We start from the raw sequence: 23,192 nt of genomic DNA on the forward strand, positions 1-23,192 counted from the left end.
AAGCAGAATATGAGGAGGGGGAGAGGTCCACACAGGTATGAGGGCTGCTCTATGAGGGCCCTTTCACAGGAGCAGCTGATAGGTAGTGAAAAGACTGTCAAACTCTCACAACTGCTCACTGCCACCTGGTAACTGATCACTGCTGCCTTGTAACTGTGCTCACTGCTACTTGGTAACTGCTCACTGCTGCCTGGTAACTGATCACTGCTGCCTTGTAACTGTGCTCACTGCTACTTGGTAACTGCTCACTGCTGCTTGGTAACTGATCACTGCTGCTTGGTAACTGATCACTGCTGCCTTGTAACTGTGCTCACTGCTACTTGGTAACTGCTCACTGCTGCCTGGTAACTGTGCTCACTGCTACTTGGTAACTGCTCACTGCTGCTTGGTAACTGCTCACTGCTGCCTTGTAACTGTGCTCACTGCTACTTGGTAACTGCTCACTGCTGCTTGGTAACTGATCACTGCTGCCTTGTAACTGTGATCACTGCTGCCATGTAACTGTGCTCACTGCTACTTGGTAACTGCTCACTGCTGCCTGGTAACTGATCACTGCTGCCTTGTAACTGTGCTCACTGCTACTTGGTAACTGCTCACTGCTGCTTGGTAACTGCTCACTGAGTGCACAGTTTAGCCACCTGCGGAAAAGGGCCCTAAAGCCGGGAACCCAACTCACATCAGCCACTTATCTGCATCAGAATACAATTACAGTAAAAGGAAATTCTGACCAAAGCTGCACAGCTGAGCTATTTGATTTAAAGGGAACCAGAGACGAAGCATATTAAAAAATAGGAAAATATGTCATACATACCTGGGGCTTCCTCCAGCCCCATAAGCCTGGATCGCTCCCACACCGCCGTCCTCCGCTGCCTCTATCGCCGGTACCGGGTCCCGTCACTTCCGCCGGGTGCGACCAGTTGTACGCATGCGCAGGGGCTCCCTCCGGCTCTGTACGCATGCGCCTGCGCAGTACAGAGGGAGCGCACTGCGCTTGCATCGACTGGCCGAAAAGACGGGACACGATACCGGCGGACAGAGGCAGTGAAGGACGGCAGCATGGGAGCGATCCAGGCTTATGGGGCTGGAGGAAGCCCCAGGTATGTATAAAACTGGTAGGTAGTTCGTCTCTGGGTCTCTTTAAGTACCCACCGCTGTCTGTTAGAGCTGGTTCACATGGACGCTTGGCAGCGTTTAGCGCCAAGTGTTCGGGACTCGTCGGCTAAACGCTCTCATTCAAGTGAATGGGAGCGTTTAGCATAGCGCAATTACCGGCTATTGCGCAAACGCGGCGTTCCGATCCCGATTCATCGTGTCGTTTCGGCCGGCTCTAGAAGCCGCATGCGACATCCAGGGCCGGATAGCCGTCGCAGCTTCATGTCCCATTGCGGGGACGAGAAACAGATCGCGACGGGAAGACGATGATCGCCGTACCACTACCTCCGAACAAGATGTCACAGGACGACGCTGCTTCCCGGCCGCCCCAACGCCGCCTGCCGTCCGTGTGAACCAGCCCTTAAAGGGCTAGAAAGTTTAAGGAAATCACTAAGCGCTTTAAAAAGCACTTGGCTAAGCAATTTTCTGAACGCATTTATAAAAAAATAACATTAATGAAATTCAGTTCCAGGTCAAAGAGTTCACGTCCTGTTTGTCAGCAGGAAGAAAAGCGCAAATTGCCTAACAAAAGCGCTTCAAAAAGTGCTTCTAAAAATTGTATATCGCTCAGAAAGCACAGGGAAAAGCGCTTACAAAAGCCCTCAGCGCTTGCAATTGCGCTGGCGATTTATAATGTGAACTAGGTCTTACAGTTGACAAACAGTCGTATAGGAAAGCTTTTATGAAAACTACTACTAAAACAGGCCTGCTCATTAAATAACGTGCGCTAGGCCAATGGGCGCGTGCCATGCGCACGGCCATGACTTCCTACCCCCGCAATGTGCACACGGGCATATACTGCAAATATATATAAATATATATATTAGCTGATGACCCGGCGTATGTATTTGGCTGGTGTTGGCTCCACCCACTTTTTCTAACCCTAACACACAAACACTCAATGACCAAGTTTGTGAGCTTTGGGGTGTTTGGCATCAATACTTTGTATATTCCTACAGAAATCAAGCAAATCAGAAAATCAGATAGGCTGTTTGTGGCTCCGCCCCTCTCCAGCATTTGAACCCCAGTCAACCAATGACCAACTGTAGCAGGTTTGAGGCATCTGCTATTAACCTGCTGGGCGTTCTGATTTTTTCACCCGATTTTTTTTTTTTTGATCATGTAGCTATCCTAGCACTAGCTACATGATTGTCCCCTTCCTGCTCCCTCCCTCCCTTCCGATCGCCGCCAGCGATCACGGACATAAGGAAATCCCGTTCTGAACGGGATTTCCTTTAGGGCTTCCCCTGTCGCCATGGCGACGAACGGAGTGACATCATCGACGTCGTGACGTCACAGGGACTCCCGATCCATCCCAAAGCGCAGCCTGGCGGCAATTGGCCAGGCTGCGCACGGGGTCTGCAGGGGGGGCCCTCTTTCGTGGCAGGTAGCGGCGGATCGGCGGCGATCGGGGCAAACACGCAGCTAGCAAAGTGCTAGCTGCGTGTTTGACACATTTTTTTTATCAAAATCGGCCCAGCGGGGCCTGAGCGGTGCCCTCTAGCGTCCCTGGACGAGCTCAACTCATCCTGAACGCTAAAGAGGTTAACAGTGTAAAAATGGCAGCAATTTAAATATTCCCCTTGAAATTCAACAAATGCATTTTGATTGGCTATTATAGGCTCCACCCACTTCCCTGAATATTAATCAGTCACCCAGTAACCAACTGTGCCAAGATTGAGAACCCTGCCATTAACAGTGAAGAAAAACAAAAGTTTACTTTCTTAAAACAGAAAGAATTTGCGATAATTCAGGTTGGAGTGAGCTTGAGATGTCTCCCAGTGCATCACTGCTGAATATATGCAAATTAAGCATTGTTACCCTTAAAAGCTAAACACACCTCCAGAACCGCTGGAATGCAATGATGGGTTAGCTTGTTAATTTGTACAGAGCCAGAATAATCCAACATGCATACAGACTGTTTCGGATTGTTTTATCCTCATCAGTGCATGGCATGGATTAATTTGGCTCTATGGAGTAGGGCTTGTAACACCGAGAGGTACTGACTAACCAGCAAGCTCATGGTGACCCAGAACTCATTAGAGTCTATGAGGGGCTTCAATGGTCCTAAAAGCCCCCTTACTAAAATGCTAAGAAAAACAAAAGTTTGCTTTCTTAGCAGTTTGCTTATTAACAGTGAAGAAGGGCTACAGTTTACATTTTCCCAGGGAAATCTGTTTTTGACTCCACCCAGTTTTTGTGACCTTAAAGAAAACCTGAACTGAAAATTAAAAGTCAAAATAAACATACACAAGTCATACTTACTTTCCATGTAGTCTACTCCTCAGTGTCTTTCTTCTGTCCCGCGTCCTGTTTGTTCACTGTGATCAAGGTAATTTTCCGTCCTCCATTTTGAAAATGGCCATTACCCATAACAGCTTTCTGGTCAGCAGCACACAGTTAAACTGTAACATCGCCCACTTGAGCCATAGGGAAACATGGACATTAAGTGGTACATCAGTTTTCCTCTCAGCTATAACTGACAGCAACTGATATATTTCAGATCTGACAAAATATTGTCAGAACTGGAAGGGATTATTGTCAGAAGAAAATGGTGAGCTTCTGAGAGGAACTGATGGTAAGGTAACTATGTAATGATCATTTGAAGTTACCTCATGTGTTTATTTTAAATATTTTTACTCAGTACAGGTTCTCTTTAACACACAATGTCCAAGTTTTGAGCTTTCAGGTTCCTGGCATCAAAATGGTGTGAATGGAAGCAGTTTATCCAGCAAATAAATCTGATTGGCTGTTTGTGGATCTGCCACTTTAGTGAATTTGAACCCCATTCACTTAAAGCGGAATATAACCCTGCATTTCAACTTTGCTCTAAAACATTATTTACAGTATATTATATGCAACCAGCATTTTTTTTTACTAGACCAGCATTGGAAGGGTTACACAGAGTTTTAAAGTGAATGTTTACCATTCAAAAAAAAGAAAAGTCAGATACTCACCTAAGGAGAGGGAAGGCTCGGTCCTAATGAGCCTTCCCTCTCCTCTCCCAGTGCCCGGTCCCGCGCAGGATCCCCCGTGGCAGTATTCGACCAGTTCGGTCAAATACTGCCACTTCCGCTGCCGAAGGGAGCTTTCGGAAGTCTTCGGGAGCACTCGGGCTCCCGATGACGCGGCCGCTCCATACTACGCATGCGCGAGCGCCCTCTATGACGCGCTCGCGCGTATGTAGTATGGAGCGGCCCGTCTTTGGAAGCCCGAGTGCTCCCGAAGACCTCCGAAGTCCCTGCGGCGGCGGACGCGAACGGGGGAGCCAGCTCAGCACCGAGGGCACCAGGAGAGGAGAGGGAAGGCTCATTAGGACCGATCCTTCCCTCTCCTTAGGTGAGTATCTGACTTTTCCTTTTTTTCAACGGTACCCATTGGCTTTAAAGTTCCTGGAGATTTCTGCAGACGCATCCGAAGCTGAAATAGATACATTTTGTTTACATATATGTATCTAAGTGTTGAATGTTACACACTTTGGCTGTCCTTCAGCTCAGTCAGAGAGAGTGAGTCACATTCAACACTTAGATACATTTATGTAAACAAAATGTATCTATTTCAGCTTCGGATGCGTCTGCAGAAATCTCCAGGAACTTTAAAACTCTGTGTAACCCTTCCAATGCTGGTCTAGTAAAAAAAAAATGCTGGTTGCATATAATATGCTGTAAATAATGTTTTAGAGCAAAGTTGAAATGCAGGGTTATATTCCGCTTTAAAGTGAATGTTTACCGGATGAAAAAAGAAAAAGTCAGATACTCACCTAAGGAGAGGGAAGGCACGGTCCTAATGAGCCTTCCCCCTCCTCTCCCGGTGCCCGGTCCTGCGCAGGATCCCCCGTGGCAGTATTCGACCAGTTCGGTCAAATACTGCCACTTCCGCATGCCTTCGGGAGCTTTCAGAAGCCTTCGGGAGCACTCGGGCCTTCGGGAGCACGCGGCCCTCTATTACGCACTCGCGCATACGTAGTATGGAGCAGCCCGTCTTCGGAAGCCCGAGTGCTCCCGAAGACCCCTGAAGTCCCTGCGGCGGCGGACGCGAACGGGGGAGCCAGCGCAGCACCGAGGGCACCAGGAGAGGAGAGGGAAGGCTCATTAGGACCGAGCCTTCCCTCTCCTTAGGTGAATATCTGACTTTTTCTTTTTTAATCCGGTACCCATTGGCTTTAATGACCGACTGTAGCAGGTTTGAGGCCTCTGCTATTAACAGTGTAAGAATGGCAGCAGTTTCAATATTCCCTTGAATATCAATAGGTGATTGAAATTAAACAAATCTGATTAACTGTTTGTGATCCGCCCCCTTTTTCAGAATTCAAACCCCAGTCTCCCAGTGACTGACTGTACCAGATCTGAGGCCTCTGCCATTAACCTCCTTGCCGGTTATCCCGAGCTCAGCTCGGGGTAACCTGCGCAGGAGGATTTCTCAGGCCCCGCAGGGCCGATTTTCACAATTTTTCTTTATTGCAGGCAGCTAGCACTTTGCTAGCTGCGTGCATATTTCAATCGCCGCTGCTCGCCGCCGATTCGCCGCTACCCGCTGCTCCGCCCCCCCCTCCAGACCCCTTGCGCAGCCTGGCCAATCAGTGCCAGGAAGCGCTGAGGGGTGGATCGGGGTTCCCTCTGACGTCCCGACGTCCATGACGTCGGTGACGTCATCCCACCACGCCGCCATGGCGATGGGTGAAGCCGAGCAGGAAATCCCGTTCTGAACGGGATTTCCTGCTTGCAGAGAGCGCCGGCGGCAATCGGAATAGGTAGGGGGATTCCGCTTGTCAGCGGCTATCATGTAGCTAGCCTAGTTCTGCGCCGCCCCCTTGCCGACACAATTGGAACGGCAAGGAGGTTAAGAGTGTAAGAAGGGCTGCAAAGTAAATATTCCCCTTTAAAATCAATAGGTGAGTTTTGATTGGCTGTTGAAGGCTCCACCCACTTTCCTGAGTATTAATCCCAGTCATCCAGTGACCAACTGTGTCAAGTTTGAGAACCCTGCCAATAACAGAATGGCTGAAATCAATCTAACAAATCTGATTGGCCGTTTATGCCTCCACCTTTTTAGTGAATTTGGACCCCAGTCACTCAATGACTGTTTTAGGTTTGAGGCCTCTGCCATTAACAGTGTAAGAATGGTAGCAATTTAAATATTCCCCTTGAAAACCAATAGATGCATTTTGATTGGCTGTTGTAGGCTCCACCCACATTTCTGAATATCAATCCCAGTCACCCAGTGACCAACTCTGTCAAGTTTGAGAACTCTGCCATTAACAGTGTAATAATGGCTGCAGTTTATATTTTCCCATGTAAAAAGTTAGTTGTTTTTGGCTCCACCCACTATTTCTAGCCTTGACATACAGTCACTCAATGACCAAGTTTATGAGCTTTGGGGTCCTTGGCATCAATAAGCTGCAATTTCCCACTGAAATTAATTAAATCTGATTGGCTGTCTGTGGCCCGCCCCCTTTTCATAATTCAAACCCCAGCCTCCCAGTGACTGACTGTACCAGATTTGAGGCCGCTGCCATTAAGAGTGTAAGAAGAATAGCAATGTAAATAATCCCCTTGAAAATCAATAAATCCCAGTCACCCAGTGATCAACTGTGCCAAGTTTGAGAACACTGCCATTAACAGTGTAAGAATGGTTGCAGTTTATATTTTCCCATGTTAAAAATAGTAGTTGTTGGCGCCACCCACTTTTTTTTAACCTTGACATACAATCACTCAATTACCATTATTGGGGTCCTTGGTATCAATAATTTGTATATTCCCATTAAAATTAAACAAATTTGATTGGCTGTTTGTGGCCCGCCCGCCCCCCTTTTCAAAATTTAAACCTCAGTCTCCCAGTGACTGACTGTACCAGATTTGAGGTCTCTGCAATGTAAATAATCCCCTTGAAAATCAATCAATTCCAGTCACCCAGTGACCAACTGTGCCAAGTTTAAGAACACTGCCATTAACAGTGTAAGAATGGTTGCAGTTTATATTTTCCCATGTAAAAATTGTAGTTGTTGGCGCCGCCGACTTTTGCTAACCTTGACATACAATTACTCAAATACCAAGTTTATGAGCTTTGGGGTCCTTGCTATCAATAATTTGTATATTCCCATTGAAATTAAACAAATCTGATTGGCTGTTTGTAGCTCCGCCCACTTTGTGAATTTGAACCCCAGTTACGCAGTGACCAACTGTAGCAGGTTTGAGTCACCCGCTATTAACAGTGTAAGAATGGCAGCAATTTAAATATTCCCCTTGAAAATCAACAGGTGAATTTTGATTGGCTGTTGTAGGCTCCACCCATTTCCCTGAATATTTAATTTCAGTCACCCAGTGACCAACTGGGCAAAGTTTGGCAACCCTGCCATTAACCGTGTAAGAATGGCTACAGTTTATATTTTCCTAGTGAAATTTGTTTTTGGCTCCGCCCACTTTTTGTAGCCTTGACACACAGTGACTCAATGACCAAGTTTGTGAGTTTTCGGATTCCTGGCATCAAAAATGTGTGAATGGAAGCAGTTTATCCACCAAGGAAATCTGATTTGCTGTTTGTGGCTCTGCCCCTTTAGTGAATTTGAACCCCAGTCACCCAATGACCCACTGTAGCAAGTTTGAAGCCTCTGCCATTAACAGTGTAAGACTGGCAGCAGTTTCAATATTCCCCTTGAAATCAATAGGTGAATTTTGATTGGCTGTTGTAGGCTCCACCCACTTTCATGAATCTTAATTCCAGTCACCCAGTGACCAAGTTTGCCAAGTTTGAGACCCCTGCCATTAACAGTCTAAGAATGGCTGCAGTTTATATTTTCCCATTAAAAATGAATGGCTGAAATTGTATTGGCTGTTCTATGCTCTGCCCACTTTTCCTGGATTTGTAACCTCAGTCACCAAGTGATCAATTGTGCCATGTGTGGGGACTCAGGCTTGATTACTGTGAGAATGTCAGCCTTTTACATTTTTCCATTGACATGAATGGGTGAAATCTGATTGGCTGTTTGTAGCTCCGCCCAGGTGTGCAGGGGGGACCCGAGACCCCCAGAGCATATCATCCCAGGTAGTAAGGGATCTGTATACGCACGCACGCACGCACGCACACACACACACACACACGATTCTATTCTATATATATAAATGTATAGATCAATATTTTCGCATCTAACAAATGATAAAACACCAGTGCATGGATCCTCCCAGGGGCATTACTAGAAGGGAGCAGCCCTTGCGCCCGCAGGGGTGCCCAGAGCGGCTAGGAGGTCCCAACTACTACTTTATTGTCTCCGATAACGGGGTCGATCATTCAGATCGGGTGTTTTTGTGGCTGTACTGGTTATGGGTGTGAAGATTATGATGTCCATACTTGTTTTATGGCCAGGGCCGGATTTACCATAAGGCTCTATAGGCACCTGCCTATAGGCGCCTAATGATGGAAAGGCTCCTCCCTCCCCTTTCCGAGTGCCTCCCTCCTATCTTACCTATGCAGAGTCCTGTTGAGAGTGTAAATGAGGTTACTCACTCTTCTCTTGGCATTTCACTGACAAAGTCTCCCTTCAGTCAGGACCACCTCTAGCTACTTAATACTGAGGGTTTCTCTGGGTTCTGGCTACCAAATACTAAGGGGCACCTGTAGCTACCTATGACAGGCAAGGAAAGTAACGGAGAAGTGACAGCTGTGCCAGCCAACACACTTGTGGTGTGATTCAGCGGAGGTTTGTAGGTTCATGGAAGGCGGAGTCTATGCCAGGACATCTGTGCCTATAGGCTCCTGAGAGGTAAATCCGGCCTGTGTATGGCCCTTGGAAGATGGGGCCCCAGGATGTGAGGGTCACCAGGGGAAAGGATGTGAACATGGGGGGGGGGGGGGGGGATCAAAGGTTTGCAAGGGGGCCCAATGATTTGTAGATACACCACTGGTTCCTCCTACTGGTTCTCACCAAAATTTTCAGTTTTTGTTTTGGAAAGCATTGCCAGTAACTTGCCTAAACTAAACTGGATTTTTTTTCATAAAACTAATTTACTGAATACCGATCTGTCCCACCTGATACCCACATGGCCGAGGTCTCTTAAAGTGGATCCGAGATGAAAAACTAACTATAACAAGTGTCTATATATCTTATCTAAAGTTTAGATTACACAGCAAATCTAGCTGCAAACAGCTTCAACATTATATGATTATTTCTTTCTGTGATACAATGAGGGCAGCCATGTTCTGCTTGTGATCATTACACATAGGCAAGCTGCTCTGCATCTCTACCCCTCACCCTGTGAAAACTCCCCTCCCCTCCTCCTCTCTCTTCCTGTCTGCCTCTGAAATCTCTGGCTAGTAACACCTCCTCCTCCTTCTGCCCAGACTGAGCTCCCATAAGCCATTGCTACATGGGACTTAGAATGCCTAGGCGCTGGAGGAACTGTGGGCGAGGCTTGTTTAGTTTATAGGGAATTAGGGTATTAACCCCCCCCCCCCCCCCCAAAAAAAAAGTATTTGGCTTGAGGAATGCCCTATAACCTATATGCAAGGAACACAATTATGCAATGAGTATCGCGGAGCCACTTTAAGGTGGGGGGGGGGAGGCGCTTATATTAGAAGTTCCCACTGAGAATGCATGTTACTCAGTGCGGTAGGCAGCTTCCGGGCAGCACGATCAGACATTACACCAGCCCTGCAAAGAGTCGATCTGTCAGTGAAATTAACTGCTGTGAACTGGTCTTACCAGCAGCGACTACGCTAATCCTCTACCTCAGGCTACCAGTGAGAAAGGCAGATCTCGGTACTCTATAAACACTGTCAGTCAGGGCTGCCATGGTAACATGGGTGTGGTGTGCCACAGGCCATGACTTGGAGCTCACAGAGTAACCCTCCCCAGACATCATTCTGTCTCTACAGATCTAACCTGTCTCGTCCTGCAGGCAGAAGTCTCACTTCCTGCTACACCTCATGCAGATCTGTACTGTAACACACTGCAGAGAAAACAATGGCACTGCAGGCGCCACTGCTAATGCACTGTTGTTCTTTAAGCATGTGCAGTGGCGTAGCTAAGGAGCTGTGGGCCCTGATGCAAGTTTTACAGTGCAGCCCCCCAAGCATTCTATACATAACAATTGATACGGCGCACCAAAACCTGCCAATGGCAACTACAATATCAGAGGTGCAAGAGGGGGATGGGGAACAGTTTATTAATTATTACCACTATTCAAAGTATCTATAAAAGTGATTATTATGAGCACATGACCAATAGAGAGCTAATACTGAAGTTGAGGTAGGACCCCCCGGGGCCCCTCTGGCTCAAGGGCCCCGATGCGGTCGCTACCTCTGCACCCCCTATTGCTACGCCCCTGAGCATGTGAGCTTGCTTGGTTGCCATTGTAGTGATTACCAGAGCTGGATTTGTACATTTTACCACACAAGGCCCACTGTCACGAACCCCTTCCCCCCATCTTATGCTCCTTCCATCCTTTGAGCTCTCCCTATTCTGTGATTCCTTGTCCTGTACTCCACCCATCCTGTGCTCCACTGCTCTCCCATCCTGTGTTACTCCTGTCTTGTGCTCCCCCCATCCTTCCATCCTCGCACCCCTCACTTCTTGTTCTATTGCCCGGGGCAAGAGTACACACAAGTGAGGAGCTGGAGATGCCGGGCACTAGCATGAGAGATTTACATTGCTGGAGTGTTCAGAGGAGGTGAGAGAAGCATGGCTACCGCTGCAACCGATACTCTGCATACTGGGCTAGGGGAGCACAGGATGGATAGAGAATACCGGGACACGGGGATGGGGTGTTAATTGTCAGGCCGGCCACGGACACAGTCTCTGACCGCCAGTGTCGGACTGGGAGAAGGAAAAACTGAGGAAATCCACCTGCTGGCCAAGCAGCAGTAACTCTGTGTTATTTATCACTCCCAATAGAAACCTGCAGCAAGTCTTCACTGTGAGCAGCAACACCTGATTACTGCTGCTTGGCCAGCAAGTGGATTTCCTCAGCTTTTCCAGCTCCCAGTCCAACACTGCTGACCGCTGCTGTTACATGTTTGGCAATTTAACTGCCTGAGTGTGCCAGCCTGCTGCCTACCCCTTGCTTCCTGGGAGCCCTAGGCCATGGCCTTTGTTGCACCACTGCCACAGTCTGGATTCTTGGGACTTTATGTGGTATATAACAGATGAGAGGACACTTATTAACATAACCCTATTTTTTTTTTAAACACACATCTGTATGGAATAAAAATGGAAGTAGGCTCTGTTTATTGTGGTTTAACAATTATCTAAATATAAGTATAAATTCAATGCTAACTTATCAATTAACCAGTAACTGCATCCTGTGCAGTATATCTACGTCCCACAGGACTTCATCTGAAGTCGCAGGGACGTAGATATTTGTCTACCGCCACTGCAAGCTGCCGCTTGCTCCTGAGTGCATTTTGCCGCCGCCCATTAGTGCACAGATCAATGAATGGGAAAGCAGTTCCTATTCACCGATCTAAGTGCCCGTGAGCAATGGGATGCTGTGGTCATTGATAAAACAAAAGTAACACATACATACATTACTTCCTGTTAGCGTAGGAAAAAAAAGTGTGGGGACATCTTGTGTCCAAATAGTAAAATAACACCTACATACATTTAAAAAAAATACATATACCATTAAAATGAACCCCTTACCTCCACCACCCTCCCATAGTTACCCAAATAAAACATTTGCATATAAAACAATGCCAAAAAAACCCATAAATAGTTACCTTAGGAACTACCTTTTTCAATATGTATGTCATGGGGTATTTTACTGTTATTTTTACAAATACGGTCTTGTAATTAGTGACGGACGCAAAACAGAAAAAAAATATACCTTTATTTCCAAATAAAATATTGGCACCATACGTTGTACTAGGAATGCAAAGAAGTAGGCCGGCACCATCCAATATAGTCTTTATGCTCTTTTATTCAATGTAGGCATCACTGCATGTGGAAGCGATGTTTCGAGGCGTCCGCCTCTTTTTCAAGCTATGGTGTGTGTTGGACAATCATAGACTGAAATCAAACATCTTTATATAGACAACATGGGTCGCAGCTAGCCAATCACAATAGATCATTCCAACCACCAATCGCATCTATCTATATATAAGCGGACCTGATAAGAAACTTATAGGCTATACTGTGATAGGGCAGTTCAAAAACAGTGCCCCCACCCGCACACACTCACCATTGTTCGCCGCCAGATGATTGCAGCTCCATGAGTCTGACTACGCCAGCTGTTACGCCCACCAGGCCACCTGGTGGGAGTAACAGCACTGATGGGGAACTAGCTTGATGACACGAAGAGCAGCGGCATTGCGCATGTGCAGCAGCCTCACATCTGTCAGATGTCCAATGACGTCAGCGGGAGACCCGCCCTTCGCACAGCGTCACTGGGTTGGAGGGAGTCGCGTTGCGGCGCCGACCAATGGGAGACACTTCCCATATAAACAAGCAATGGCAGCTGTATCCAGGAAGTAAACATTAGATACACATATTAATACGATTACATGCATACAAATGACAGTTGTCTTTGTCATATACATAGAGTGGACTGGAGAAAAAGTAGGGGACATATAAAATAGAAATTACTGGGCATTGTAGAAAAGGGGCCAAGACCAATAACTGATATAATAAACATAAAAACAAAAATAAAACATATTGTCATATCAGATAAGCTGGGCACAAAGGAGCGCAGGGAACAATCACATTAAAGGAATTAAATCAAGTTCTCTATTCAAACCTCTGGGCTCCATTGGCCTCAATTCACTAAGGTTTATCAAACACTTTACCGAACGTTTGATAATTTACCTCATGTGGGTAAAATCTACTTTTAATTCACTAAGGTGTTATATATTTATCGAATGTTTTATTGATAAAAGATTCAACAAATATGTAAGACCTTAGTGAATTCAAAATGAGATGTTTGATAAACCTTAGTGAATTGAGGCCATTGTGTCCAGCTTTATGATCCAAAAGGCCTCTCTCCACAACTGTTTTTTCAAGTGGCCACCACCCCTCCTGAGTGCCACCGGCTCAATAATCATGAATCTTAGCTGACTAACACTGTGATTTGCTTCAGCAAAATGATAGGCCACTGCTTGATCTACCAAACGTTCTCTAATGGCATGTTTGTGAGATGACAATTGTTTCTTCATTTTCTGCGTTGTTTGACCAATATATAAAAGCCCACAAGGACATTTCAGAGTGTACACCACATATGTCGAATCACAAGTGTGGCATCCTCTGATTTTAAACTTAGTGCCTCGATGGGGATGAACCAGCTCATCCCTTTTGATAACTGAACTGCAGTGAACACAGTTGAGACATGGATAGAGATGGCCCGAACGGTTCGCCGGCGAACGGTTCCCGGCGAACTTCCGTGGTTCGCGTTCGCGGAGAAATGGGAATTTTTTCGTAAGTTCAATTCGCCCCTATAGTGCATGATTAGGGTCAACTTTGACCCTCTACATCACAGTCAGCGGGCACATTGTAGCCAATTGGGCTACACTCCCTCCTGGAGCCACTCCCCCCCTTATAAAAGGCAGGCAGCGTCAGGCTTTTCATTCACTCGTGTGCCTGCAGTAATTAGAGAAGGGAGAGCTGCTGCAGACTCTCATAGGGAAAGCTTAGTTAGACTCTTGTAGGCTTGTTAGCTTGCTCCTTGCTGATTCTTATTGTTAAAAAAGCACCCCTCAAAAGCTCTTTTCAGAGCTAATCTTGTTCTTGTGATCTATTTTTTTTTCTTGTGGCCCACTTGCATTATATACAGCCCTGTCAGTCAGTCACAGCTGACCTTTGGGCCCTTGGTGGTATAATTACTACGGTGCCAGGTGCACATTATAATACCCATCACTGCATATACGTACCTGTTGTTCACTTCAGTGCACCCACCTACCTACGTGAGCGCACGCAGTGTCACTGTGCCTGTCCGGTAGCTGTCTGTGTGTGACAGGTGCACATTGTAATACCCATCACTGCATATACCAACCTGTTGTGTTCAGTGCACCCACCTACCTACGTGAGTGCACGCAGTGTGATATACCACTCCGTGCATACCTGTTAACTGCACCTGTGTGACTGCACATTGTATTAGTGAAGTCAGTGCATACCTTTCACTTCATCCCCCCAATATAGACAAAACAAAAAGCAGAGGCAGGCCACCTGGCAGGTCTGTTCGAGGTCGCGCTGTCGTGATTTCGTGCGGCCCTCGACCAAAGTACAGTGCTCAGAAGAAGGCACGTGCCATCAACCCACAATATTGTCAGGACGTAGTTGACTATTTAACACAGAACACCTCATCTTTCTCAGCTTCCGCACGGAAGCATGACATATCTTCCTCCTCCTGCTCTGATTCTGGCACCCCACTTAACACTCAGTCGGTCGCCACCACCAAGGTGCCAACACCCCAGGGCTCAGTGGTGTGGAATTTTTTTTGTGAGTCTGCCTCAGATGAGAGCAATGCCATCTGTACTCTCTGCCACCGAAAATTGCAGTGGAAGATACCAGGCTGCAATTTTTTCTCAAAAAAGGCGATACCTAAACTGTACCATGATGTTGAAAGGCAATTGGTGACATCTCTGGCACGCAGCGTTGGGTCAAGGGTCCATCTGACCACGGATGCCTCGTCTGCAAAGCACACCCAGGCCTGCCCGAAGACTGAGGCCTGGTGCACACCAAAAACCGCTAGCAGATCCGCAAAATGCTAGCAGATTTTGAAACGCTTTTTTTTATTTTTCTGTAGCGTTTCAGCTAGCATTTTGCGGTTTTGTGAAGCGTTTTTGGTGTACTAGATTTCATATATTGTTACAGTAAAGCTGTTACTGAACAGCTTCTGTAACAAAAACGCCTGCAAAACCGCACTGAACTGCCGTTTTTCAGAGCGGTTTGCGGTTTTCCTATACCTTACATTGGAGGCAGAAACGCCTCCGCAATCCAAAATCTGCAGCAGCCCGGGAGTATGCGTTTCTGCAAAACGCCTCCCGCTCTGGTGTGCACACCCCCATTGAAATACATTAACCAGGCATATCCGCAGCCACAAGCGGATCGCAAAATGCTGCCGAACCGCTCTGGTGTGCACTAAGCCTAAGTCAGTCCCCACACACAGCATCTCTGCCTGCATGCCGTGTGACTGCCCTCTCCGCCACCACCAACAGGGTCCACCAGCACTCCAGGCGGATTCCTGAATTTTTAAGGCCGCTTCTAGCAGCGGCCGCTATAATAATTTTTCTGGTGCGTGTACATGCCTGCCTAATTTTTCTGCCTGCATTGCGGCTGCAACAACAAAACAAAAGGCATGTACATGTGTCAATTCCCCTTCGTGATCGTTACCTTGCCGCGGTGAAGGGGCTTGCATATCACAATGCAGCAATGAGCGCCGGCTATGTCTCGGGGAGTGGCACACCAAGGATAATAAGGTCGTTGCTTCATTGTGGACAGACCAAATTTGATCAGCTGGACAGTCACTGTTGTTCTATCATTGAGCTACCTCAGCCTGGCGACCATATGGGCTTGAAAACTGCTATCGCCTGCACTCTGGCCATGGTGCGCACCAGTCCAGCACGTCCATCACTACGCAAACAGCTGTTTGCGGTGCGTTACACAGTGAGTTTGGTGTGTCAGTGTGAAGCAGTACTCTAATTACACTCCCTGATTGATGTATACACATGCAAGATGTTTTAAAGCACTTTAGGTCTGCAATTTAGCATTCAATGTGATTTCTACCCTTAAAACGCTGCTTTGCGTCCAATTCGGATTTTTCCCGGGAACTTTTGGCATGTATCCTACTCCGCCATGCCCCCCTCCAGGTGTTAGTCTAGACCCCTTGAAACATCTTTTCCATCACTTTTGTGGCCAGCATAAATGTTTGTAGTTTTCAAAGTTTCGTCCCCATTGAAGTCTATTGCGGTTCGCAAAAGTTCGCGAGAACCGAACTTTCCCAAAATCGGAGGTTCGGGCCATCTCTAATTATCACAACAGCACCACCTTTGTCCGCTGGCTTAATAGTTATTAATGGATTATCTATCAGCTGTTATAAGGCCAGTTGTTCCTCTTTAGTTATGTTCTTATGAAAAAAGAGACCCAAAAGTTTCCTCAACAAAGTGTCCACCTCATCTTGGACTTTCTTCATATAAATATCTGGCATGATGGTGGTTGGAATCTACTTTTTAAACGTAAATTTGTATCTTGCAACTGAAGTTGTTCAGAGTCCATATCCAGTTTGGGGCCCAGATCCAGTGTTCATGGGATAGAGAAAAGGTACTCAAGCTTAATATTGCGGAAAAACCGCTGTAGTTCTATATCAACCTCAAGAGGATTAAGTGAATATATTGGTGCAAATTACAGTCCATAGTTCAGTGTAGACAGTTGAGGAGGGAACAGCTGAAATGAGGTTATGTTCACTAGTGTTGGGGCGAACACCTGGATGTTCGGGTTCGGGTCCGTTCTGCCGAACATGGGCCAGATGTTCGGCATGTTCGGGTCCGAACCCCGAACTCAATGGGACCCCCGAACATGCCGCTTTTGGGGGCCCTATGGGGTGGCAGGCATAAGGGGGGTGCATGCCCCGATCGCGGGGGGGGGGGTCCAGAAATTCCCCCCACCCCCTCCGCTAGTGCTCCCCCCTCTGCCCGCTTCCCCATAAAAAAAGGGTACGCGTGACGCGTACCCTCGTATGCGTCATCACGTAGAGGACGTGAGGTCAGAGAAAGGGCGGAAGTACCACAAGGGTACTACCGCTGAACCGCCCGCTGCCCGGCCTCAACGCGTCTCCTAGTCGGACTCCTCCTCACTCATCTCACCACTGCCAGCCAGCCAGCCACCAGGTACTATTAACTTTTGGCAAACTTTTTTTATGGGGAAGCGGGCAGAGGGGGGAGCGCTAGCGGAGGGGGTGGGGGGAATTTCCGCCCCCCCCCCGCGCGATCAGGGCATGCTCCCCCCTTATGCCTGCGACCCCATAGGGGGGCCGTATTCGGGCGAACAGGGCCCTGTTCGGCGGGCATTGAGTAGTTCGGGCGAACCCGAACTAAAAGGCCGAACACCATCAGGTGTTCAGTCGAACTCGAACATCACCCGAACAGGGTGATGTTCTGCAGAACCCGAACAGTGGCGAACACTGTTCGCCCAACACTAATGTTCACAACAATCATGTTCACTTATATACTCGATTGCGTCGTGGCCAAAGCCAATCCCTTATTCCTCTTTCTCCTCCATCCACCCCTACGTTTCCGTCTTGGCTTGACAGTAAATCCGACATGCCTTCTAGTGATGAACTGGTCAGAGGGTCTGATGTATCAGGCTGGCTTCCAATTGGTTGTCCTGCTGGACAATCCCCTTGTCTTGTTTTCCGTGGGACTGAAACAACACCGGCAGAGCCTGGAAATAATCATTTAACCACAGTATAGCCATGAATTCACATAACTGACAAAATCAATAAAGAAAGAAGCTGTTCATGACTCAATTGCGTACACCAGTAACTGTATTCCAATATGTACAACAATTTTATTAGGGACTTATCCCAAATATAAAATCAATTAAAAACAAGCAAGCGGGGAATGGGGTCACACTGTAATGATGAATATAAATAGACCACTACACAATGGGTAAATAACGCAGCCTCAGCTCCATGCAATGCATGAGTGTGAGCAAATCCGCTGTACAGCGTGAATTACAAGCCTAAATACATAATATCATGTTATCTCAACAAGCTGAACAGAGGAAAAAGAAAATCGAGAAAATTATGCAATAGAGAAGGGCCCAAGGCCGCCTTACCCAGAGGAGAGGGAAGTGTGAACCGCCACCCCGCCGCTATGTCTCACGTATGTGGTAATCGGGGGTCCCTTAGAACTACATCCGCTAAGCAATGAGTGGGAGTGGCCATGCCCCCATGACATCACCAGCCCGTGCATCAAAATGCGGCGCAATGACATGGCAATGGCTCCCTATACTGATTATGCACTGAGTGAGGCAGGGCCCAGATATGATTATATACAAATGGAAAATACAGTACAAATGTTAGCAATAAATACAATAATTCTACACTGGCCTTTCGAAAAAAAGGCCTTGTACCACCTACAGCTGATACAGAATACTGCTGCCAGACTGCTAACCAACCAACCCCGTCACTGCCACATAACGCCAGTCCTGCATTCCCTTCACTGGCTACCTATAGAATGGAGGGTCCTATTCAAGGTCGCCCTACTGACATTAAATCCCTACATAATCTGGGCCCTGGATACATGAAAGATATGTTGCAGCTGTGTAGCAATCCCTGCAATCTCAGATGCACAGGTTCTAATAATCTAGTCATACCCAGAGTCCACTTGGAAACTTTTGGTCCCAGAGCCTTCTGTCATGCTGCCCCTACGTTTTGGAACTCCTTAGCTCAACAGATCAGGACAGCTCCGTTCCTGGACGTGTTTAAATCCAGACTGAAAACCCACCTGTTCAGTTTGGCATTTGCAGAAATATAACTTTTGTTGTGTGAATATTTCATCCTACTACCAACTACTGAATCTGAGAGAGCCTAAGCGCTTTGAGTCCTATGGGAGAAAAGCGCTATAGAAATGTTATTGTATTGTATAATATAAATGCAAAGAAGCATTGCCGGAAGAACCGGTAAATATAAATATAAGTAGCAGTAGGGTATTGTACCGTGTTAGCCATCAGTAAAAGCAAGAAGTTTTAAATCAGGATGATACCATTTATTGGCTAACTACAAATGAATAAGAATAAGCAAGCTTTTGGCTTTGCAGCCTTCGTCAGGTTTGTAAACCTGACGAAGGCTGCAAGGCCGAAAGCTTGTTCATTCTTATTCATTTGTAGTTAGCCAATAAATGGTATCATCCTGATTTAAAACTTCTTGCTATAAATATAAATATACACTTTGATAACCATCCAGAAAAGCAGCACAAATGTATATAAGAAGTACATATGCCATCTAGTGGCCAAAAAGGTATATGGCAATTACATGTAATCAAAGCTATAAATCCATATATATAGAAAGAATAAAACATATTTACATGTGGATACATATGAATGCAAGAATTTACCCATAAAAATTAAGCCTAAAGGAAGTGCCAAGTGCTGCTGTACAGTTGTGTTCAAAATTATTCAACCCACACTGAAATTGAGTGTTTTGGCCAGTTTGACATTGATTTTGATCATTTCAGTCAACTTGTCTACAATAAAATCAAAGAGGCACTTGTAAGTCAGACTAATATAACATAACATTTATAATGAAATAACCACAAATGTCTTTTCTGTGCTCACATCATCATTATCAGTTTTATTCAACCCCCAAGTGACATTCATTCTTAGTACTTAGTACAACATCCTTTTCCAGTTATAACAGCTTGTGAAGCATAGCTTGACAAGTGTCTTGCAGCGATCTACGGGTATCTTAGCCCATTCTTCATGGGCAAAAGCCTCCAGTTCAGTCACATTCTTAGGCTTGTACGCTGCAACTGCTTTCTTTAAGTCCCACCAGAGGTTCTCAATCGGATTTAAGTCTGGTGACTGCGATGGCCACTCCAAAATGTTCCAGCCTTTAATCTGCAACCATGCTAGTAGTCCACAGAACACTACCACAAAAGTTTTGGGATAGTGTTCTGTGGACTGATGAAACAAAATTAGAACTGTTTGGGCCCATGGCGCCATACATTGTCATAGGGACATAATTTTAATGGTGTAATAACCGGGACAAATGGGCAAATAAAATACATGGGTTTTAATTATGGTAGCATGTATTATTTTAAAGCTATAGTGGCCCAAAACTGAGAAATAATTATTTTTTTTCTCATTGTTTTTCTTAATATTCCCAATTAAAAATGCATTTAGAAAAAAATAATTCTTAGCAAAATGTACCACCCAAAGAAGGCGTAATTGGTGGAGGAAAAAACAGATCTAGATCATTTCATTGTGTTAAAGAGAATCTGTATTGTTAAAATCGCACAAAAGTAAACATACCAGTGCGTTAGGGGACATCTCCTATTACCCTCTGACACAATTTCGCCGCTCCTCGCCACATTAAAAGTGGTTAAAAACAGTTTTAAAAAGTTTGTTTGTAAACAAACAAAATAGCCACCAAAACAGGAAGTAGGTTGATGTACAGTATGTCCACACATAGAAAATACATCCATACACAAGCAGGCTGTATACACCCTTCCTTTTTAATCTCAAGAGATCATTTGTGTGTTTCTTTCCCCCTGCAGTTCTCATGCACTGAAGTTTCAGGCTGCTCTTTTCTTCCTGCAAACAGCTTTGCCCTTGTCTGTAATTCCTCAGTATGTGAAAGCCCAGCCAGCTCAGAGGACGATTTATCCAGCTTGTAAAAGATAAGAGAGAAGAGAGAAGCTGCACTAATCTAAATAATACACAGGCAGTGTGCATAGAGGGGCCTGGAAGGGGGAGTTCATAGCAGAACCACAACACTGAAGAACTTGGCAGCCTTCCAGACACAGGCTGACAAGTCTGACAGGGGAAAGATACATTGATTTATTACAGAGACTGTGATAGTAGAAAGTGCTGCAGTAAGCCAGAGCACATTAGAATAGCTTTTGGAACTTGTAGGATGATAAAAAACACGATGAAATTTTTGTTACGGAGTCTCTTTAAAGGATACCCGAAGTGACATATGACATGATGAGATAGACATGTGTTTGTACAGTGCCTAGCACACAAATAACTGTGCTGTGTTCCTTTTTTTCTTTCTCTGCCTGAAAGAGTTGAATATCCGGTATGTAAGTGGCTGACTCAGTCATGACTCAGACAGGAAGTAACTACAGTGTGACCCTCACTGATAAGAAATTCCCCTTTTTACCTCTTTCTTGCTCTCAGAAGCCATTTTCTGCTAGGAAAGTGTTTTATAGTTAGAATTTCTTATCAGTGAGGGTCACACTGTAGTAACTTCCTGTCTGAGTCAAGACTAAGTCAACCACTTACATACCTGATATTTAACTCTTTTAGGCAGAGAAATAAAAAAAGGAACTCACATGTCTCTTCGGGTATCCTATAAGTAGTGATAAAGTTAATGGCGAATGAATGGGAGGTGAAAATTGCTCCGATGCATAAGGTGAAAAAACACTGAAGGCTGAAGTGGTTAAAAACCCTTTTTCCTTTGCATTTTCAAAATTGATTATCACAAAAACTTCTTAAAAAAATGTTTTTTCACTTGTTTACAGTATTCCCCTTCGCATATGTAATGTTAAAGGGTGATGATAGCATGTATGGGAGTTTTGCTAGTAGCCGCTAAATTCAGCATGAAATTACAGACATTTTTGTGTAATAACTCAAAATTACGGATGGATTACGCAAAATCAATTGCATGTCCACATAATTACACATGGCCGTAATTGTTAAAAATGATGCAATATTTTGCGCAATCGTAATTAGCACCATCACTACATACTGGTCACTGGAAGCTCAACATGGCACCTCATGGCAGAGAACTCTCTGAGGATCTTAAAAAATAATTGTTGCTCTACGTAAAGATGACCTAGGCCCAGGGGTAGGGAACCTATGGCTCGGGAGCCAGATGTGGCTCTTTTGATGGCTACATCTGGCTCACAGTTAGGGGCTGATTCACTAAGCTACACTGCTCAAGAAGCTCAGCTCAGTGTGGCAGTGCAAGTAAAATTGTCAAAATAGGCACACTACTGCTGTAGCATGCACTACTAACTTACTCACGCTACCCCCAAAACGGACAGCTGCTCCAGTTGTCCCACTCTGGACCCTGTCAGGTCCAGTGACTTTGTAGCACTTTGAATGGCCCAATAGGCTGCCTGTCACTTGACAAGTGTTTGACACTTCCGCTGCCCGGCAGATTAACTGCATACAGTGATGAGCAAATCCGATCCGGATGCTACTTGGATAGTAGCTATCCGGATTTCTCCCAGTAATGCATTGCGGCCTGGGCGCTTCCTTTTTCAACCCGGAAGGAGGAAGTGTTTTTAGTCACGTGACGCCGGAGTGGAGCGCATCGTGGGAGGCGCCGAAGTACGGACAAAGAAGACGTCATGATAGGTAAGGATTAAACCCCCAGCCCAGGCCGCAAAGCATTACTGGGAGAAATCCCGATAGCTACTATCTGAGTAGCATCCGGATCGGATTTGCTCATCGCTGACTGCATACACCATGTCAACAGGGACGTGAGCTTCTGCTGCACATGCGCACTGTACCAGTTTGAAACATATGGCTCTCACAAAATTACATTTCTCTCTCTGCCAAAAAGGCTGACCGCAAGGTCTCTAACATCCACCAGCTTCATCATGGAGGAGTGGAAGAGATTCCAGTGGCAATCTGTAAAGCTCTAGTGCAGTGATAGGCAAACTTGGCTCTCCAGCTGTTAAGGAACTACAAGGCCCACAATGCATTGCAGGAGTCTGACAGCCACAGTCATGATTCATAAAGGCAAATGCATTGTGCAAAGTGTAGTTCCTTAACAGATGGAGAGCCAACTTTGCCTATCACTGCTCTAGTGAACTCCATGCCCAAGAGACTTGAGTAAGTGCAGGAAAATATTGACACTTTGGGCAAAATTTTGACATTCTGCACTAAGGGGTGTACTCACTTTTGTTGCCAGAGGTTTAGACTTTAATGGCTGTGTGTACCCATATGACAGCACCAAACCAGCCAAGAGTGTTTGCAAAATGTATAACAATAAACTTTATTTATACAAATTTAATCACATATATAAAACCAATTAAAATTCCACTGGAACGTTGAAAAGATGGCAACCAATTTTGATAATGACAGAATAAATTTAAAATAACAATGATCAAGAGAGGCCAAAAGGAACCAAATTCCTCTCTAAATCACATTAAAATAGCCTAATATGGAAGCAGGAAATTTGGGCGCATGAGGCAAGTAGACAAAAAGGGCACCACCATTCACTCCCATAATAAATATTGTTTGATATTTACAGGAAAAAAGGGCACCGCAGATTTTTAACGTTTTCTAATGGCGCTTGTGATGATTTAAGTTTACAGAATGCGCTCGTGATGAAATACGTTTACAAAAATACTAAACATATTTATTGTATTTAACTACAACATTA

The 23,192-nt window shown here is 45.7% G+C and overlaps 1 long non-coding RNA gene across 1 annotated transcript in view; it reads left to right on the forward strand.

Moving 5' to 3' along the window:
- The window catches only part of LOC137532162 (uncharacterized), a 243,484-nt gene that overhangs the window by 174,855 nt on the left and 45,437 nt on the right, over nucleotides 1-23,192 (forward strand). The gene's annotated exons all lie outside the window — the stretch shown is intronic.

This window comes from Hyperolius riggenbachi, chromosome 9 (assembly GCF_040937935.1).
Source record: "Hyperolius riggenbachi isolate aHypRig1 chromosome 9, aHypRig1.pri, whole genome shotgun sequence".
Classification (NCBI taxonomy): Eukaryota; Metazoa; Chordata; class Amphibia; order Anura; family Hyperoliidae; genus Hyperolius; species Hyperolius riggenbachi.